Source organism: Oryctolagus cuniculus, chromosome 12 (assembly GCF_051225735.1).
Source record: "Oryctolagus cuniculus isolate XC-2025 breed Fujian yellow rabbit chromosome 12, ASM5122573v1, whole genome shotgun sequence".
NCBI lineage: Eukaryota > Metazoa > Chordata > Mammalia > Lagomorpha > Leporidae > Oryctolagus > Oryctolagus cuniculus.
In genome coordinates, this window is record NC_142878.1 from 96,558,608 (window position 1) to 96,578,648 (window position 20,041).

The window sequence follows — 20,041 nt, forward strand, 5'->3', positions numbered from 1 at the left end:
CCAAGCAGCTAAGAACATGTCCTGGGGGTGGGGGCAGTGAACTTCCCAAGGCAGGAAGTGTTCAAGTTGCACATAAAGTCCTGAATTCTGGTCCAAGATCCACTTGTGGGGCTCTTGAGGTGATCTTAGTTATAAGGGGGCTGCTTGGATGCAACATTTCTTTTTTTTTTTTTTTTTTTTTTTTTGAGAGGCAGAGTTAGAGAGAGAGAGAAAGGTCTTCCTTTTCCATAAGTTCACCTCCCAAATGGACATTATGGCTGGCATGCTGCGCCGATCCGAAGCCAGGAGCCAGGTGCTTCCTCCTGGTCTCCCATGCAGCTGCAGGGGCCCAAACACCTGGGCCATCCTCCACTGCCTTTTCACATCACAGCACAGAGCTAGACTGGAAGAGCAGCAACCAGGACAGAATCCAGCACCCCAACCGGGACTAGAACCCGGGGTGCCAGCGCCGCAGGCGGAGGATTAGCCAAGTGAGCCACGGCACCAGCCTGGATGCAACATTTCTATCATCGGCCTTGTGTGGACCTTGATTGCCAGGTTCAGAACAGGAATACAGCAGGGACAGACTGTCCCCTGCCTCATTTGTGAACACAGTTCTGACAGTGTGGTACCATAGAAACACTAAGCGGAGTCGTGGGGACTCAGAATGCTCAGAGAACCTGCAGGAGGTCTCTGCCACACAGCAGCATTCCAGTTCCTCTCAGTGCTCAAGGCCAGGGATGAGGAGTCTTACACTGGAAAAAGATACCAGCCCTAGCTGGAGAAGAGGTTGCTAAGAAAATGAGGAGCTGGATCATGAGACAGTATCACTAGCTAGTCCACACAATCCTCAGGGAGCTGACTTAATAAGACATCAAGTCTGTCCAGGTTCCCTGGAGTGTCATATGATTAGACCCAGACTAGTTAAAGCCAATGGGTTATACTCAGCAGCCAGGGCTAACCTCATGGGCGTGCAGCCTACACAGTCACATTGGAACAGTCACACAGGGCTGGCACTCAGAAGGGCCTGCACTGGGTTTAAACCTCCGCTGGTTGTGTCTTAAAAAGCCTCAAAATTTTATCTTTGAACTTGTGTTTTGTAAGCAAGTCAAAAGAACATGAGTCTGAGCCAAGGGGATACATGGAAGAAAGGAAAGAGCTTTATGTTTTAGTATCTTTAGTGGCATTTTACCGCTGCCTTAGGAACAAGGTGCTCACAAAATTGTGCAGCAGGCCCAGGTAGCAGTGGTGAGGTAAACCCCTCCCAAGTAGCCAGCCACACTTTGAAGGAAGGAACTGAAGACTAATGGTATAGCGACTAAGCCTCTACTGCAATCCCCACAGCCCATGTTAGAGTGCCCAGGATCAAGTCCTGGCTGAAGTCCTGAATCCAGCTTCATACTACTCCAACCTGGGAGGCAGCAGGTGATGGCTCAAGTACTTACATCCAAGCCACTCACATGGGAGACTTGGATTGAGTTCCCAGATCCTGGCTTTACATACCTTTCCAGCTCTTGTGGGCATTAGGGAAGTAAACTAACACATGAAATATTTCTTTCTTCCTTTGAAATAAATAATAAATAAATTTTAAAAAGACTAATCACCAGGGGACCTTGAGGACTCCTCAAATCCTCTGGTCCTAACCGTACCAGCAACTCTCCTTTCATACCTCAGGGTCCCTCTTAAAAGTCAGCTCCAGTCACAGGGTAGCCAGGTGTCCTCCTCAGACTCCCCCAACAGCTCAAGACTCCCGACTGGTGTGAATCAGGACACAAGACCTGTATTAACAAATCACTGCATGAGGCCACAGCGTTAGAAAGAAGGGTCCTTAGTGACACAGCTCAAGTCCCTGTAGTTATGCTCCACACACAGACAAGCCCAAAGACTAGGACCACTGGTTTTTACCAGCTACCACCTCTCTGATACCCCAACTCTGGAACCGATGGAAGCTGAGGTTCTAACCCCAGGAGGGACACGGCTCTGGGGCAAGCACAGCAGCATTTAAACTGGAACTTCATTGACCTCGATATATGGCCTAGGGCTGGTTCCCACTTCCTTTAACTCATATTTAAAAGAGTATCAGTGGCGCCTTCCTCACAGAACTTTGAAGAGGATCAGACAGGACAATGTGGCATAATTAAATAAAACTCTTGCTTCCCCTCCTTGTGTTGTTATTTAGAAATGAGACAATGGTGCATTAAGAAGCCTGACAACAAAAAGTGCTTCATTAATGCTGATTCTCTTAAACATCCTTTCTTGTCCCTCCTACCTTTATCCCTGTAAACAGACCTTTCTATAACCAACACTTCCTGTCCCAAGATCCAAAAGTGAGTGCATTGTTAATTCTGCATAAGCTGAATTCCAACTGTGTACCAGGGACTACAGGAATGAAAGCAGAGAGACAAAGTCCTGCCCTGGACAAGCTCACAGTCTTATACGGGATACAGGTATTTAGCAAATAAATGGTGATAAAATGGGTAAGCACTTTACATGTATAGGTAGTGTCTTACAGAAGCTCTGGATACTTCGTTCTGCTGGGGGGAATGAGAGAAAAGTATCACAGAGAAGGAAGACACCCATATGGGATGCTGGTACTGCAGGCGACAGTTTCATCCACTATGCCACTGTTCTGTCTGCCACTCCCCCACCCCCAGGCTATTCCCACTTGTGATCCAGCTGTCTGATCAAACACCTAGAAAAGCAGAGGAAGCACCCCAAGGACTTGGGCCCCCGAACCCACACTGGAGTACTGGATAAAGTACATGGTGTCTGCTTTGGCCTAGCCCAGCCTGAGGACATTGTAGCCACCTGGGGGGTGAACCCATACACAAAGATCTCTCCTGCACCGCCTATCTAGAACTTTGCCTTTCAAACCAATATTTAAATAGAAAAGAATATCTAGTACTTACTATGAGGTGTCAGAATCTGGGGGCAGGCTGGAACAGAGCACAGAGAAGGATTCTTGGGGGTTCTCTAAGCTTCTGCTTTCTCCTCCATGTGTGCAGCCTGTGAAAATTCACCGGATTAGCTGCCAAATAATTCGAGTGCCCCGTGCCCCATTTTCCTGCACATTCACCTTACACTTCTGAACTACCTGGAGAAGAGAGGCCGTGAGTCAAGTCCTCTCAAGGACGTGGCAAAGGCTACTTCCGGCCAGGGACAGAAAACCCCCAAGACAGAATTGGGCCCGTGGGAAAAATTCTACCTCTCCCAATCCCCTGCACCACACATGCCCGCCAGAACTCCTGGCACTCTCCCCCTTCCTTTCTTCTCCCCAACGTGGGTTTCTGCCCCTCCCTTCCTTGCCTCCCCACCTTCACACCACCTTTTCATTCTCCCCCCTTCCTCTCTCCTCCAGCCTCCCCTTAACCCCCACTCTCTTCCACCTTCTATTTCAGCTACCCCTCACACACACCCTCCCCACTCACTGTCCCCCAGGCCCCGCCTACCCAGTGACAGGAAGGCCACCGCGCCAAACTCTCCACAGAAAGAACCTTTCTGTTCCTGACACAGGGACCCGGTCCTGAGGTGCAGTCTTTCAGAGCGGCCAAAGAAGAGGACTGTGCCTAGAAAGTTCCAGAAGCACAAGATAACTGAGCAGCGGCCTCACCACAGCCTCAGCTGATCCCGGCCTGACCCTGGGGGGCACTGGGTCTCCTCAGGCTTGGCCACCAGCATCGAAATCAGTAACTCAGTGCTTACACAAGCTCTGGGCTGGGGCACCGTGCAGAAAAAACAGATGCGCCTGTGGGTGCACTTCCAGGTCACAGTGCTGGGCACAGGCGCACTCCTCACTGGTGACTGACAGGGCACCAGGGGACGCAGCTATGCCCTGATGCCCCAGGGCCACTTCCATTCCTGCCTCTCCAGGCTGTGACCCAGGGAGGCAGCCACTGATGGCCCAGGCACTCTGAACCCAGCCACCCTGTCAAGTGGGAGTCCTGAATGGAGCTCCTGCCTCCTGGCTTCTTCCTGGACCAGCACTGGCCCTTGCCACTGCTTGGGGAGAGCAGCAGTGCAAGCAGCATTGCGAGTACTCTTTCTCGCTCTGAGTGATCATCCATCTGGGGGTTCACCCCCTAGGTGGCTACAAATCCCGGGGCTCAGCCAGGCAAAGGCAGAAGCCAGGGACTTTATCCAGTGCTCCACTCTGGGTTCAGGGTCCTAAGACCTTGGGCCTTCTCTCTCTGCTTTCCCAGGAATGTTAGCAGACAGCAGCATCCCATGGACAATGACTTCCGGAGCACCTGGCATTGTGGGGTAGTGGGTATAGCCACCACCCACATCGTGCATCCCATCTAGGCACCGGTTTGAGTCCCGAATGCTGCACTTCCGATGTGGCTCTCTGATGTGGTTTGGGAAGGCAGTAGAAGATGGCCCAACTCCTTGGAACCCTGCACCCACAAAGGTAACCACGGGTGGCTCTGGCTCCTGGTTTTGGATCTGCTCTGCTTTGGCCATTGCAGCCGACTAGGAAGTGGAACAGCAGATAGAAAACCTATCTATCTGTCTCTCTGACTGTCTGTCTCTCTCTCTCTGCCTCTCATCCTCTCTGTGTATATGTCTGAATTTCAAATAAATAAATGTTTACAGAAAAGTAAAAAATTAAAAAAGGAAGACATAGCTGTAAATAAAATACTACAAAACGGCCAACTACTAGAGTTTATTTAGAATGTGATACTCCATGCATTGCATACCCAATTAACAAAGAATTTGAAAAAGAATTTAAATCAATCTTAGAAAAGATTATGGTACCCATTCATTCTCTTCTTCCTTACAAACATACTGTGTGGTATTATCTCTGACTTACGCATGAGGAAATCTTTGTAATTTACTTCTTCAGAAATTTATGTACCTACTCGCACAAGGACTTGAAACACCTGTGATCTGGAGTTCTCCACAGAACACAGCTCTGCTTCCCAGTCCCCGCCCTCTACATTCTTGACCTGAATTTAACGTATGGATCATGTTTGAAATGGGACAAATCACGTGTCCCACAAAGCAAGACAGAATACAGAAAGGTACCATCCGAGGTCACTGTTGCCATTTTCTACGTGCACGTGATCATGTTGGTACTTCTTCTCTCATTTCTCAATTGTAGATACAAATTGGAAGGGAGTTAAGTCCAACTATCCCTATCTGCAGATGACATGATTCTATATATAGGAGATCCAAAAGACTCCACTAAGAGACTATTGAAACTCAGAGTAGAATGTGGTAAAGTGGCAGGATAGAATATCAGCAGCCTATTTGTATACACAAACAATGTCATGGCTGAGAAAGGACTTCAAAGACCAATCCCATTCACAGAGCTACAAAGAAAATAAAATCGCTTGGATAAATAAAACCAAGGATGTTCAATATCTGGGGATCACAACAGATTAAAGAAAGGGATAGAAGAGGACACCAAAAAAACAAATTGAGAAGCTTCTGCCCTGCAAGACTAAAGAGGCAACTAATGGAATGGGAGAAATTATCTGCAAAGTATGCAACTGATAAAGGATAAACTACCGGAAACTTTCAAGAAACTCAACAACAGCAAAACAAACCACCCACTCAAGAAATGGGCAAGGGACTTCAACAGGCTAAATATTTCAAGAAAGGAAATCTAAATGGCCAACAAACACATGCAGAAATGCTCAGGATCACTAGCCATCAGGGAAATGCAAATCAATACTACAACGGCCTTGAGGATATGGAGGGAAAAGGCACCCACATCCACAGCTGGTGGGAATGTAAACTGGTATCGCCACTGTGGAAGACAGTATGGAGATAAGTCAGAAATCTGAATATAGACGTACCATAGGAGCCAGCCATTCCACCCCTGTGAATATACCCAAGGGAAATGAAAGCAACATACGAACAAAGAGTTATCTCTGCCCCCATAAATCAATGCACAATGTCAAAGATATGCAATCAGCCAAAATGCTGATCACCTCAAGACTGAATAAAGACATTATGGGCTATGTACACCATACATACATACATACATAGACTGCATAGCCTGGCTATTGTGCATTCTACTGCAATAAGCATAGGCCTGTGAAAACCTCTCTGTCTACAAAATGATTTCATTTCCTTCAACATGCTCCCAGTAGTGGGTACATCCATACAGTTTTTCATGTTGACAGGAATAATTTAACAGGAAAAATTGTATTGCTCTACAGGTATATATTAAAGAATAAAAACATCGGATCAATAAACCCAATTTTACCTTAAAACACTAGAACAGCAAAGTAAATCTTAAGAAACCAGAAGGAGGAAAAAGATTCAAATGGAAATGAAGCCAACGGCATAGAGAATATCACAACAAAAATTCAGTGAGACCAAAATACAATTTTTGAAACCTCAACGAAATTGACAATACATTTATCCACATGAAACAAGGAAAAAAGAGAACAGACTCAAGTGACATAACAAGAGAAATGACAGAGAGGACATTACTAACAACCTTACTAAAATAATCATCAAAAAACACTATGCGAAAACCAAGGCACAAGAATTTGGTCAATGTAGATACAATGGATTGATTCTCAGAAAGAAACAAACCATTAAAATGATTGCAGTCAAACTAGAAACTCTGAATCAACTTTTTTTTAAAATTGTTTTGACAGGCAGAGTGGACAGTGAGAGAGAGAGAGAGACAGAGAGAAAGGTCTTCCTTTTGCCGCTGGTTCACCCTCCAATGGCCACTGCAGCTGGTGCGCTGCAGCCAGCACACCATGCTGATCCGAAGGCAGGAGCCAGGTGCTTCTCCTGGTCTCCCATGGGGTGCAGGGTCCAAGCACTTGGGCCATCCTTCACTGTACTCCCGGGCCACAGCAGAGAGCTGGCCTGGAAGAGGGGCAACCGGGACAGAATCCGGTGCCCTGACTGGGACTAGAACCCAGTGTGCTGGCATTGCAAGGTGGAGGATTAGTGTATTGAGCTGCGGCACTGGCCTGAATATACTTTTAACATGAAATGAGACTGTATTGGCAGGGAAACCAAAAAACAAACACAAAAAATGAAGAAAATTCCAGGACCACAAGGCTTCACCAGTGAGAACTCCCATTTAAAGGGTAATTAAAATCCGTGATTCGCAAATCCTTCCAAAAAGGAAATTAAGAGGGAAAACATCCCATTTTATTCCATCAGAACAGAATTATCCCAACATCGAAAACAAACACATCATAAAAAATGTAGCATATAAATATCTATCATGAATCTGTCACAGTCCTGAACAAATTACCAAATGTGGTCCAGAAAAAGAAGCGAAGCTTAGCTCACGGTGTGCAACTGACAGTTACTCCAGGAATTCAAGGATGGCTACCATACAAAATCAATATATCCCAGAACAGAATCAACAAGAGAAAAGACCACACATTATCCCTATAGACTCAGAAAAACTATTTCACAAAAACTTCCATTACTTTTGCAATATTAAAAAAAAAAAAAAACATCAAATTAGGAATGGAAGGTACACCTCGGCCTGACAATGCTCTTTCATGAAAAACCCACAGAGCACTAACATCTCACCTAATGAGAGTAACCTGAAACTGTCCTCCTAGACCAGGACACAGACAAGCATTTTCGCTCTCATTCCTCCTCAGAACACGCTCAGAGGTCTAGAGCAGGGCGGCTAGGCCATCAAAAAGCAAACAGACGGGAACGTGGGGCCATTCTGGGAGGAGACTGAGCCACCTCTGCTCTTGCACAGCTGCTCCCAAACTGGGGAAAGTTCCATACCGTCCGCATAGCATGACCCCGACTCCACCCACGCCTTCGGGACCCAAGAGCAACGGGCACGCCAGCACCCAAGACTCCCAGCATAAAACTGCAAAAGCCGTGCATCACTCACCTTCAAGCAGGCTCGGTCTGCTGGCGGGACAGAGGCCCGCAAAGGCCATTGCTTCCAGAAGGGTCTGAAGAAGAAAAATGAGTCTGGGAAATGGCATGACTGTCTAGAACCCACAGCCTCTCCTGATCCCGGCCTGACCCTGGAGCTGCTGGGTTTCCCTCAGGCTCAGCCAGCAGCATCGGGGATGGCTCCTCACAACTTGTGCAGGTTCTTGGGCAGGAGTGGACGTGGCACTGACTCCCACTTGAGCACTGTGGAGCATTCAGGGCCGCACAAGCGGGTGCACTTCCGGGTCACAGGGCAGGGTGAAAGTGCAGTCCCCATGGGCTATTTTAATGATTCCACAGGACACTTCTCTGCACTGCTGCACGCAGGGCCACTTCCAGTTTGCCTCTCCTGTTCCAGGTTGTGTCCCAGGGAGGCAGCCACTGATGGCCCAGGTACCCTGGACCCTGTATCCGTGCCTTGTGGAAGTCCTGAATGGAGCTCCTGCCTCCTGGCTTCTGTCTGGCCCAGTGTTGGCCCTTGCCACCTCTTGGGAGAGAGCAGCAATACAAGCAGCATTGCCAGCACACACTCTTGCTCTGAGTAATCGTCCATCTGGGGGTTCACACCCCAGGTGGCTGCAAAGGCCAGGACTGCAACAGGCAGAAGCAGAAGCCAGGGACTTTATCCGGTGCTCCATTCTGTGTTCAGGGGCCTAAGTCCTTGGGCTGTCTCCCTCTGTTTTCCCAGGCGTGTTAGCAGACAGCTGGATCCCAGGGGAATGGCTTCCGGGAGGATCGGCACTTTGAGGTGTGGGTAAAGCCACCACCCCCAGTGCCTGCATCCCATATGGGTGCTGGTTCATATTCCGGCTGCTGCAGTTCCGACACAGCTCTCTGCTGTGGACTGGGAAGGCAGTAGAAGATGCCCCAAGTCCTTGTGCCTCTGCACACAAGAGGAGACCCCGGTGAGGCTCCTGGCTCCTGGCTTCAGATCCACTCAGCTCCACCCTTTGCAGCCAACTGGGTAGTGGACCAGAACATGGAAGACCTCCCCCTCATTCTCTCCCCCTCTATCTCCCTCTTTCTCTCTCTCTCTGCCTCTCATCCTCTCTGCGTGTAACTCTCAATGTCAAATAAATAGGATCTTTAAAAACAGTAAAAAAAATTAAAGAAGGAAGACATAGCTGTAACTAAAATACTACATCAAGACCAACTACTAGAGTTTACGTAGAATTTGATATTATATGCATTACATACCCTATTAACACAGAATTTGAAAAAGAGTTTAAATCTGTCTTAGAAAAGATTCCAGTACTCATTCGTTCTCTTCTTCCTTACAAACATTCTGTGTGGTGTTATCTCTGTCTTTCGCATGAGGCAATCTTTGTAATTTATTTATTAAGACACTCGCACAAGGACTTGAAACACCTGTGATCTACAAAGTTCTCCACTGAACACAGGTCTGCTTCCCAGTCTCCGCCCTCCACAGTCTAGCCCTGCATTTAACGTATGGATCATGTTTGAAATGGGAAAAATCATATCTTCCACAAAGCAAGATAGAATACAGAAAGGTAGCATCTGAGGTCACTTGGTATTTTCTACATGCACTTTATAATGTTTGTACTTTTTATCTCATTTCTCAATGTTAGAATATGGGTTAATTTTAATTTTTTTATAATAGAAGAAAATGTTTCATATTTATACCAGATTGTGGGATTCTTTGGATATTTAGACAGTTGTGAATTTCTAAAATTAAGGACTTTGTCATGTACAAAAAACAGTTACATACTGTATTCTTAAAAATGTATTCCGAGGAATCTTCTAAGATGGTGGAATAGGGAGGGAACACACTGATAGTCCAGGAAAAGACAGTTTAATAAAAGTGGAGATACTGTAGTTTCAGGGAAGAGTTATGGAAAAAACTGCAGAGGAAACTCTTCCAGAACTAGGGGTACACGGTGGACCTATGTGGAGGGCACGGGTGTCCACGGCTCGGAACCCCAGTCGCCAAGGCTACTCAACAGCGCTGGAAATGGAGGTGAGGTGAAACCGCAGTAGCCCGAGACACTGGCAGGAAAACGGCAGGAAGAGCCTAGAGGGAACGAGGCTTAAAGCCCCATGGGGGAAGTTCACCAGCCTAACTAGAGGAGAGAAAAAATAAATAAATAAATAAATAAATAGGACCAGTACAGACATGATTCTCTCTTTCCACTCACCTTACAAAGGTGGGCAAGACAAAGAACAGGCACCATTGTGGACATACATAAAAGCTGCACCCGCCATCAGCCAAGCAGAAAAACCTGACTCTGGTGGGCAGAAGTAACAGGAGGTTAGGACCGAGTGAATGTGTGGAGCTAAGAAACTGAGACTGTGAAAAAAAAAAAAACTGAAATTGTGTGAGAGAACTCACTGAGTACCCAAGATGTGAGTACTCTCGGGAGAGTACACAAACTTGGTAAACTTGGCAACCCGGTGGGAGACTGCAGGAGAATTTGAGCTTATGCTGAGGACTGCACAGATCCTTAGTGTGGTCCTTGGGACAGAGAAGATGCATATTATACTCACAGGGGACAGAGCTCAGACAGTGACTACCTTCAATTCTGCTCGGCTGTGCAGAATTATTTCCCTTCTGAATAAAAAGAGAGCGAGACAGAGAGAATATTTACCACACCTAACCTGGGTGTGTCACCTTTGGCACACCTTTAACCCTGAAGAACCTAACACAGCTCTCTGGACACACCCCTCACAAGCCTCTAGGATCCATCAAAAACAGACAGTCCACTTAGTCTAGAGTCACAGAATAATGAGAAAAACCACCACAGTGAAGGAAAAAAAAAGAAGAAACCAAAGAATATCTCCACAATGCCAAGCAACAAATGTAGAAACCGAGGAAACAAGAACAAGGAAGATACTATGATGCCAAATGAACAAGACACCCCAATTCAAGATAATGAAGATGATGAGATAGAAGAAGTACAAGATATGGATTTCAAAAAATGTATAGGAACATTTAGAAGTTCTCAAAAACAAATTCTTGAACTACAGAAATCCTTACTGGCCAGGATAGAAAATCTCTCTCGTGAAAATGAAATCTTATGGCCGGCGCCATGGCTCCATAGGCTAATCCTCCGCCTGTGGTGCCAGCACACTGGATTCTAGTCCCAGTCAGAGCGCCGGATTCTGTCCCGGTTGCCCCTCTTCCAGGCCAGCTCTCTGCTGTGGCCCGGGAGTGCAGTGGAGGATGGCCCAGGTCCTTGGGCCCTGCACCCACAAGGGAGACCAGGAGAGGCACCTGGCTCCTGGCTTCGGACCAGCACGGTGCGCCGGCTGCAGCGCGCCAGCCACGGTGGCTATTGGAGGGTGAACCAATGGCAAAAGGAAGACCTTTCTCTCTGGCTCTCTCTCTCACTGTCCACTCTGCCTGTCAAAAAAAATAATAAAAGAAAATAAAATAAAAAGAAAATATAATCTTAAGGAGGAATCAAAATGAAATGAAGAAACTAGTAGAACAGGAAAGTGTGATAGTGAAGAGAAATCTAAATGAAATGAAGAACTCAACAGATCAAATGACAAGCACATTAGAGAGCCTTAAAAACAGAATCAGTGAAGCAGAAGGGAGAATATCGGACTTAGAAGACAGAGCACAGGAAAATATACAGTCAAACCAAAGAAAAGAACAGGAAATTAGAAATCTAAAAAATATTGTCGGGAATCTACTACAGGATACTATTTAAAAATCCAACATTCGGGTTCTAGGAGTTCCTGAAGGCATGCAGAGAGAGAAATGATTAGAAGGCCTTTTTAGTGCGATACTAGCAGAGAACTTTCCAGGTTTGGAGAAGGACAGAGACATCCTAGTACAGGAAGCTCATAGAACCCCCAATAAACATGACCAAAAGAGATCCTCACCACGAAACATTGTAATTAAGGTCACCATAGTGAAACAAAGAAAAGATTCTAAAATGTGCAAGAGAGAAACTCTGAGATTACTCTCAGAGGATCTCCAATTAGACTAAGAGCAGACTTCTCATCAGAAACCCTACAGGTTAGGAGGGAATGGCAAGATTGAGCCCAGGCACTAAGAGAGAAAAACTGCCAGCCCAGAATATTATATCCTGCAAAGCACTCATTTGTGAATGAAGGTGAAATAAAGACCTTTCATAGTAAACAGAAATTGAAATAATTTGTTGCCACTTGTCCAGCCCTGCAAAAGACACTTACGTATGTGAGTGAGTAAGTAAGTAAGCAGTTTTTTATATATAGGCACACGTGAGTACACAAATACACACATACGGACAGAAGCTTGCCCTCCCAAAACACCTGACTGCAGAGTTTAGGGTTGCCATCACTTGACCAGAAGGCTCAGGGTTAATCCTGGGTGCCTCCTGAACCCATTAGCAAGGGGCCATCACCTCAGCTGTACCCTTACATGCTGTACCGAGGGGCACAGGAGTGCATGAAGGTTTGCAGATTCCTCCCTGGCCAGGCCACCCACACCCCACGTGACCTGTGTGGCCCTACTGTGCAGGGAGCTGACCCATGGGGCTGTGCCCTCTGCATCCCCTCCTGCTCACCATGAAACAGCCCAGCGAGGCAGGCTGGGAAAATTGTAGGACATCTGGAGCCACTCAGTATAGCCAGCAATGCCATCAGGTGACCGTGACAAAGACAACAAACGACAAGGACTTCTTGGCTCCACGTGGGGGGCCTGTGCATCCAGGCAGAGCCTTGCAGCATGAGCACTTTGGGAACACATGTGCAATGCGCACAGAGGAACACAGGAGGGTATGGTGGGAATGAATGAATAACAGCCTCTGGCTCCTTGCTTTCATGAGTCAGTGTGGCCCTGTGGTGAAAAAGAAAGAACAGCTGCACTTCCCTCACCAGTAAGTATCTCAGCAAGGAAACCACCCGTGTTCAAGGCCACTGTCTCCTTCCAGACCCTCCCCTTGCCCACTGCCTTAACACAGGTCAAGCTGCATGGCTGGAAGAAATCCCAAGCAAAGACATGAGCCAATACTCTGGCATGTCTGTCCTGGTGGACACTCAGTCAGAGAAGAGTATCCTTTCCCTAAATCCTGCCCTTCACATCTCAAGCTGCAGATCCTCTCTGTTAAGCCTGTCCCCCTAGAGTCAACCATACCACACCCAGACCCCACCAGAGTAGCTATAGATCCCAAGGGGGCTCGTGCTCAGGGCAGCTGAAGACATGAAGACCACTGCACAAGCCACGAATCCTGCCAAAGGCAGGCTGCAAGTCTGAACCACAGAGGGTGTTAGCAGTACAATGACAGTGCGAGCCACTGCTCAGAGGGAACCAATTCAAGACCTCGCCCTGGCACAGCCACCAGATGCCGGTGACATGGCTGTCCTAACAAGTCGTCTCCTCTCCTAGGCCAAGCAAGGACGCACCCCAGAGCCTCTCGCCCCTGCCACAGCAGGATCCCTGCTCTTCCTGGTGTGGAACAGCACACAGGGACTGCACTGGTTTGCAGCTAATAGGAATTCGATAGGCATCACTCCTCTCCTGATGCCATTCTGAGCCTTGGGGCGATGGTTCAACTGTGGCCAGACACATGGTGGTAGTGGCAACAGGGAGGACACTTTATCTGCACCTGTCACTGCATGGGCAGCCATATCCTCTGGCCTTGCCAAGTTCTTGGGAGCTGCAGCCGAGGGACTGCAGCAGGAGTGACAGCTGCTCTGAATAGGCCTTGTCACTCATTCCCTAGCATGTCACCCACTAAGAATATTTTTATTGTTAGGCTTCAGCTAAGGGATATTATCAGAACAGGTAGGCGAAGACGTAGACAGTCGACAAGAAGGCCCTTTTACAGAAGTAATTACAGACAACTTCCTTAATTTGAAGAAAGGGACGTTTGAGCACAGGAAGCACATGGAAGTCCTAATACACATGACCAGAAAGATCTTCACCATGACCCACTGCAGTCAAATTCTTCACACTCCAACACGAAGACAAGACTCTAAAATCACACAAGAGAAACACCAGACCTTTTTCAGAGGATCTCCAATTAGAATCACATCTGACTTCTTATCAGACACCCTATACGGGCTAGGAAAAAGTGGTGAGATTATATGCCACGTCTTAAAAAAAAGAGCTGTTAATCAAGAATAAAGTACTTTGCAAATCTCTCACTTAGGAATGAAGATGAAATAAAAAATTAGAGCCTGCTGAGGAAATTTCTACTGGCCTCTTGACACACATTTCTTCTGCTCCACAATAAACTTTCCACCTCAGCTTCCTGTGACTTTCTGAAGTATGCACCTGTACCTAACTCAAGACATTGAATCCAGTTATAAATCCTCCAACAAAGAAAATGATAAGCTCTCCTATCCAATACCACTTCACTGATAGCTTCTACCCGTACACGTCCAGAATACAGAAGATGAAATACTCGTTTTATGCCACCTGAGATACTTTAATACCAAAATCATATATATTACCAGGAAAACTATGCACAAATGTCCCTCATAAACAGAGAACTCTCCAAATCCTTGAAATACAATCAAATGAAATCTAGGAATACTTTAATGTGTCATGACTAAATGGGGCTTCTCTCACAAATGAAGTGGGTTCAGTGTTAGAAAAACTCATCTATGTAATTCATGTGTGGGTGGCTAAAGAAGAAAAATAGGAAAGACGTGCAGAAATTAGCCAAACGCTGATCCAACAAAACAGATAAAAATCTATGGCAAGCATCACACTGATGTGGTGAAAGCCAGTAGAGAAGGGTTTCCCCCCAAGGAGGACATAAAAGCTAAGGACATCTGCGGTCATGGCTCCTACTTGATGTCACAGCAGGGAGCCCACTGAGTGTTGTTAAAGCAAGAAAAACACAATGAAATGAGAGAGCTGAAGGGCAGATGTTAAACTCTGGGTTTCTCGAAGCCTTGATCATCTACACATAGTTCCAAAAGCATTTTCTAAACAGCTACTAGTCACAAGAAATTACTTCAGCATGACCATGATGGGTAGAAGGGCAATGTCAAAATATCAAGTGCAAGGCTGGTGCTGTGGCCTACCAGATAAAGCCGCCACCTACAGCGCTGACATCCAACATGGGCACCTGCTCAAGTCCCGGACGCTCCACTTCTCATCTTGTTCTCTGCTATGACATGGGAAAGCAGTGGAAGATGGCCCACGTCCGTGGGCCCCTGCATGCTCTTGTGAAACCCAGAATAAGCTCCTGGTTCCTGGTTTCTGATCGGCTCAGCTGAGGCCACTGCAGCCATCTGGGGGTGAACCAGCAGATGGAAGACCTCTCTCTGTCTCTGTCCCTGTCTCTATCTCTTTCCCTCTGCTTCTGCCTTTCAAATAAATAAAAAGTCTATTGAAAGCAATTATTTATTATAAAATCAATTGTATACCACCATCAATGAACAGGCAGATACTGATATAAAAATTAATTGTATACTACCATCAGCGAACAGGTAGACACTGATTTGAAATTTAAAATAGCCTACTGAAATGAAAACTCGTAAACCCTATCAATAAAATACACAATATGTTGGCTGAAGACTAAAATGCTGATAAAGGAAACTAAAGAAGATCTAAATAAATACACTGTGCATAGGACTGGAAGACTGAATATTATTAATATACCATTTCTTCTAAAATGTTCTATAGGTTGAACACAATCTAAATAAGAAAACAAAACAAAACAAAAAAACAAACAAAAAAACATCCAGCAAGAGCTTTTGTAGAAAAAAAAAACCTGACTGTAGTTAGGAAAATGCAAGACAACTGACTATCAACTCCACCGTGAAAAACAAGGAACTGGGTGAAATCACGATACTGTCTTTCCAGACTTTCTTTTTTTTAATTTTTTTAATTATTTTTTTTTATTTTTTTGACAGGCAGAGTGGACAGTGAGAGAGAGAGAGAGAGACAGAGAGAAAGGTCTTCTTTGACATTGGTTCACCGTCCAATGGCCGCCATGGCCGGTGCGCTGCGGCCAGCACACCACGCTGATCCGATGGCAGGAGCCAGGTACTCATCCTGGTCTCCCATGGGGTGTAGGGCCCAAGTACTTGGGCCATCCTCCACTGCACTCCCAGGCCACAGCAGAGAGCTGGCCTGGAAGAGGGGCAACCGGGACAGAATCCGGCACCCCGACCGGAACTAGAACCCGGTGTGCTGGCGCCGTAAGGCGGAGGATTAGCCTAGTGAGCCGCGGCGCCGGCTCCAGACTTTCAATAAACCTACAATAACCAAGACCTTGCTTTGGTATTCGTGAAAGAACAGAAGAAACAAGTTTCAATGGAGTAGGATAGTGAGTCCAAAAGTAAACCTCATGCCAAAACGCATAAGCAAGCATTGTTAAAACTACAAAGAGAAATACACTCACAGACATCAAAACATCTCTTTCGTTAACAGATCAGCAGTCAGATAATCAGTAAGGATGTAGCTTAACAGAAAAGCACCTGAATCAACCAAGCATTGAACGGATCCTTAGCGGATGCACCGTTCTCAGCAACGCAACATGACACGCTTCTCAGACCCACACGGCACATCCACTATGACCACGTTCGTGGCTGTACAGTAGACCCCAACTCCTAAGGAAGAGGCGCCACACAAGGTAAGCTCTCAGATCACAATGCAACCTCTCTACTGAGAGATCAGTACAAAAAGGCTGGAAAATCCCAAATACTTGTGAGAACAATCAACCTACCTCAAAATGACACGTTTATAAATCTCAAATAAAAAAAATACTTCAAACTAAATGGAAACTGTATCCTGCCCATTTATAGTAATGGATGCATATTTTAGAAAAGAAGAACCAAGATCCATGAGCTGTGCTTTCACCCTAGGAGATCAGAGGAAGAACAGCAACTTAAACACTTAAAGCAAGGTAAGGAAAATCAAATCAATCATGGAGAGATACAAGTCGATGGGACTGAAAAAAAGCTCAATCGCAGAAAAACGTCGACAAAACTAACATTTGGTGCTTTGAACACATCCACAAAATTCGTGAACTTCTTCTCAGGACCAATCAAGAAAAAAGGTTCAAGTTACTGAGTTGGTTAATGAAACGGTGCCACCATGACTGCATGGAAAAAATAACTGTAAAGGAATAGTATGAACAACTCTGTGACAAAAATTATATAAGATAAATGAATTGTGTGAATGTCTTGAAACGTAGAATATGCCAAAATCCACACAAAGGGAAAAGAAAAACAGGAATGCTTCCATAATTACTAAGGAAGTTATAATTTATAATAACTAGAGTAAGACATAATTATAAAGTATCAGAAAATGTATTAGACAGATATGAGTTACTGAATTCACATACCCCGTTTCTGCTCAGCTAAAAAGAAACAATGGGCAGAAAAGTACTTACAAGACCTGCTTTGTGGCACGGCAGGTTACGACACTGCCTAGAACAATGTCATTTCATATAGATGCCAACTGGATTCCTGCCTGCTATGCTTTTTTTAAAAGCTTTATTTATTCATCTCAAAAGCAGAATTACAGAGATTCAGAGGGAGAGAGAAATAGAGAGAGAAGGTCTTCCATCCACGGGTTACTCCCCAGATAGACGCAACAGCCAGAGCTGAGCGGATTTGAAGCCAGGAGCCAGGAGCAGTTCCTTCAGGACTCCCACACAGGTGCACAGGCCCAAGGACTTGGGCCCTCTTCTACTGCTTTGCCAGGGCACAGCAGAGAATTGGATCAGAAGTGGAGCTGCTGGGACTCGAACCAATGCCCATGTGGGATGCAGGTACATGCAGGCGGCTGCTTCATCCACTATACCATGGCTCCGCCCACCCCACCCTCCAACCCTCATCAACCCAGGCTGTTCCCACTTGAGATCCAGCTGTATGCTCAAACGCCTAAGAAAGCAGAGGAAGCAGCGCAAGGACTTGGGCCCCCAAAACCACACTGGAGTACTGGATAAAGTACATGGCTTCTGCTTTGGCCTGGCCCAGCCCCGGGACGTTGGAGCCACCTGGGGTAGGAACCCACACATTGAATACCTCTCTTGCACTGCCTTATCTATAACTCTGCTTTGGAAACCAATCTTTAAAAAGAAAAAAAATATCTAGTACTTACTATGAGGTATCAGAACCTTGGACAGGCTGGAATAGAGCACACAGGATTCTTGGGGTTTCTCTACGCTTCTGCTTTCTCTTCAGTGTGTGCAGTCTGTGAAAATTGACCAGATTACGTGCAAATTAATTCGAGTGACCCGTACCCATTTCCCTGCACACACACGTTACAGTTCTGAACAACCCAGAGAAGAGAGGCCATGAGTCAAGGACTGTTCTCATGGACATGGCCAAGGCTACTTCCAGCCAGGGACAGAAAAACCCCCAAACAGAACCAGGGATGTGGGAAAAGTTCTTGCTCTCCCAACCCCCACCACCTGCCCACCGGGACTCCTGTCACACTCCCCATGCCTTTCCTTTCCCCTACACATGTTTCTTCCCCTTGTTTCACGCCTCCCCACAATCATGCCACCTTTTCATGCTCCCCTCTTCCTCTCTCCTCCCGCCTCCCCCTTGACTGTCTTTCTCCTTCTACTATCCCCCTCAAACCCTCACATGCACACCCCTTTCCCGCTCTCTCCACCCAAGTCCCCACCTACAACATGTCAGAAAGGCCAACACAGCAAACTCACCGCAGAGAGAGCGTTTCTGTTCTTCTGGAACAGGAACTCAGTAAGAGATGTAGTCTTCCAGAAGGAGCCGAAAAAGAGGACCGAGCCTAGATTTCCAGAAGCCCAAGGTAACTGATACACCAGACTTGGGCCCCAGCATCTCCGGATCCAGGCCTGACCCTGGGGTTCTGAGTCTCACTCAGGCTCTGCCGGCAGGGTCAAGGATAGCTCCTCATTGCTTGAACAGGCTCTCAGGGAGGAGTCGCCGCACCACAGATTTCCACCTGAGCACCTCAGGTCAGAAGGTTCGGTGCGGCCGGCGCCGCCGCTCAATAGCCTAATCCTCTGCCTGCGGCGCCTCAAGTCCTGGTCGAGGCGCTGGATTCTGTCCCGGTTGCCCCTCTTCCAGGCCAGCTCTCTGCTGTGGCCAGGGAGTGCAGTGGAGGATGGCCCAAGTGCTTGGGCCCTGCACCCCATGGGAGACCAGGAGAAGCACCTGGCTCCTGCCATCGGATCAGCGTGGTGCGCCAGCCGCAGCTCGCCGGCCCTGGCGGCCATTGGAGGGTGAACCAACAGCAAAAGGAAGACCCTTCTCTCTGTCTCCCTCTCTCACTGTCCAATCTGCCTGTCAAATAAATAAATAAATAAATAACATTAAAATAAAAATAAAAAAAGAAGGTGCCGTGCATGTGTGTGCACTTCTGGGTTGCAGCACTGTACGCAGGTGCACTCCACATGGGTGGCTGCCATGGCACCAGGGGACGCATTTGCATGATGCCACATCAACACATTCAGCGTCCAACGCCCCAGGGCCAATTATAGCCTGGCGGCTCCAGACTGTGACCAAGTGAGGCAGCGGTCGATGACCCAGGTACTCTTCTGGGGATTCACCCCCCCACACCGTGGCTATAAAGGCCAAGACTGGGACAGGCCAAAGCAGAAGCCAGGGACTTTTGATCCAATGCTTCATTCTAGGTTCAGGGACCTAAGTCCTTGGGCTGTCTCCCACTGCTTTCCCAGGTGTGCTAGAAGACAGCTGTATCCCACAGGGAACGGCTTCCAGGAGGGGCCGGGGCTGTGGGGTAGCGGGTAAAGCCACCACCAACAGTGCCGACATCCAATGTTGGTGCCAGTTTGAAAACCAGCTGCTCCAGTTTCAATGCAGCTGTGTGGTCACGGAAGGCAGTAGAAGATGGCCCAAGACCTTGTGCCTCTGTATCCTTTCAGGAGACCCCAGCAAGGCTCCTGGCCCCAAGCCCCTGGCTCCTGCCTCAGGATCCGATAAGCTCTGTCCATTGTAGCCAACTGCAGAGTGGACCAGCAGATGGCAGGCCTCTCTCTCTCTCTCTCTCTCTCTCTCTCTCTCTGTAAATCCTAATTACAAATAAATAAAAATATCTTTAAAAAGGCAATTTTTTCAAAAAGGAAAACATGCCTATAAATAAAATAATACCTCAAGGGCATCAACAATTTTATTTAGAATTTGATATTATATGCATTACCTACCATATTAACACAGAATTTGAAAAAGAGTTTAACTCAGTCTTAGAAAAGATTTTGGTACCCATTCATCTCTTCATCCTTACAAACATTCTGTATGGTATTATCTCTGA

General features: G+C 46.8%; 1 protein-coding gene across 14 annotated transcripts in view; it reads right to left on the bottom strand.

Annotated features, from left to right (window-relative positions):
• The window catches only part of LOC138843126 (NBPF family member NBPF6-like protein), a 135,859-nt gene that overhangs the window by 89,628 nt on the left and 26,190 nt on the right, over positions 1–20,041 (bottom strand). For 10 of the 14 annotated variants that reach the window (XM_089310643.1, XM_089310641.1, XM_089310642.1 and 7 more), the window contains 6 exons: positions 18,450–19,053; positions 17,882–17,974; positions 7,820–7,883; positions 3,429–3,545; positions 2,889–2,985; positions 1,649–1,757 (listed from right to left, as the gene is read on the bottom strand). The exons of 1 other annotated variant lie outside the window; for it this stretch is intronic. The gene's annotated coding sequence lies outside the window, so the exon portion shown is untranslated. The remainder of the gene's footprint in view (positions 1–1,648; positions 1,758–2,888; positions 2,986–3,428; positions 3,546–7,819; positions 7,884–17,881; positions 17,975–18,449; positions 19,054–20,041) is intronic. 3 more of the 14 variants (XM_089310646.1, XM_089310644.1, XM_089310645.1) reach the window with 2 other exon arrangements.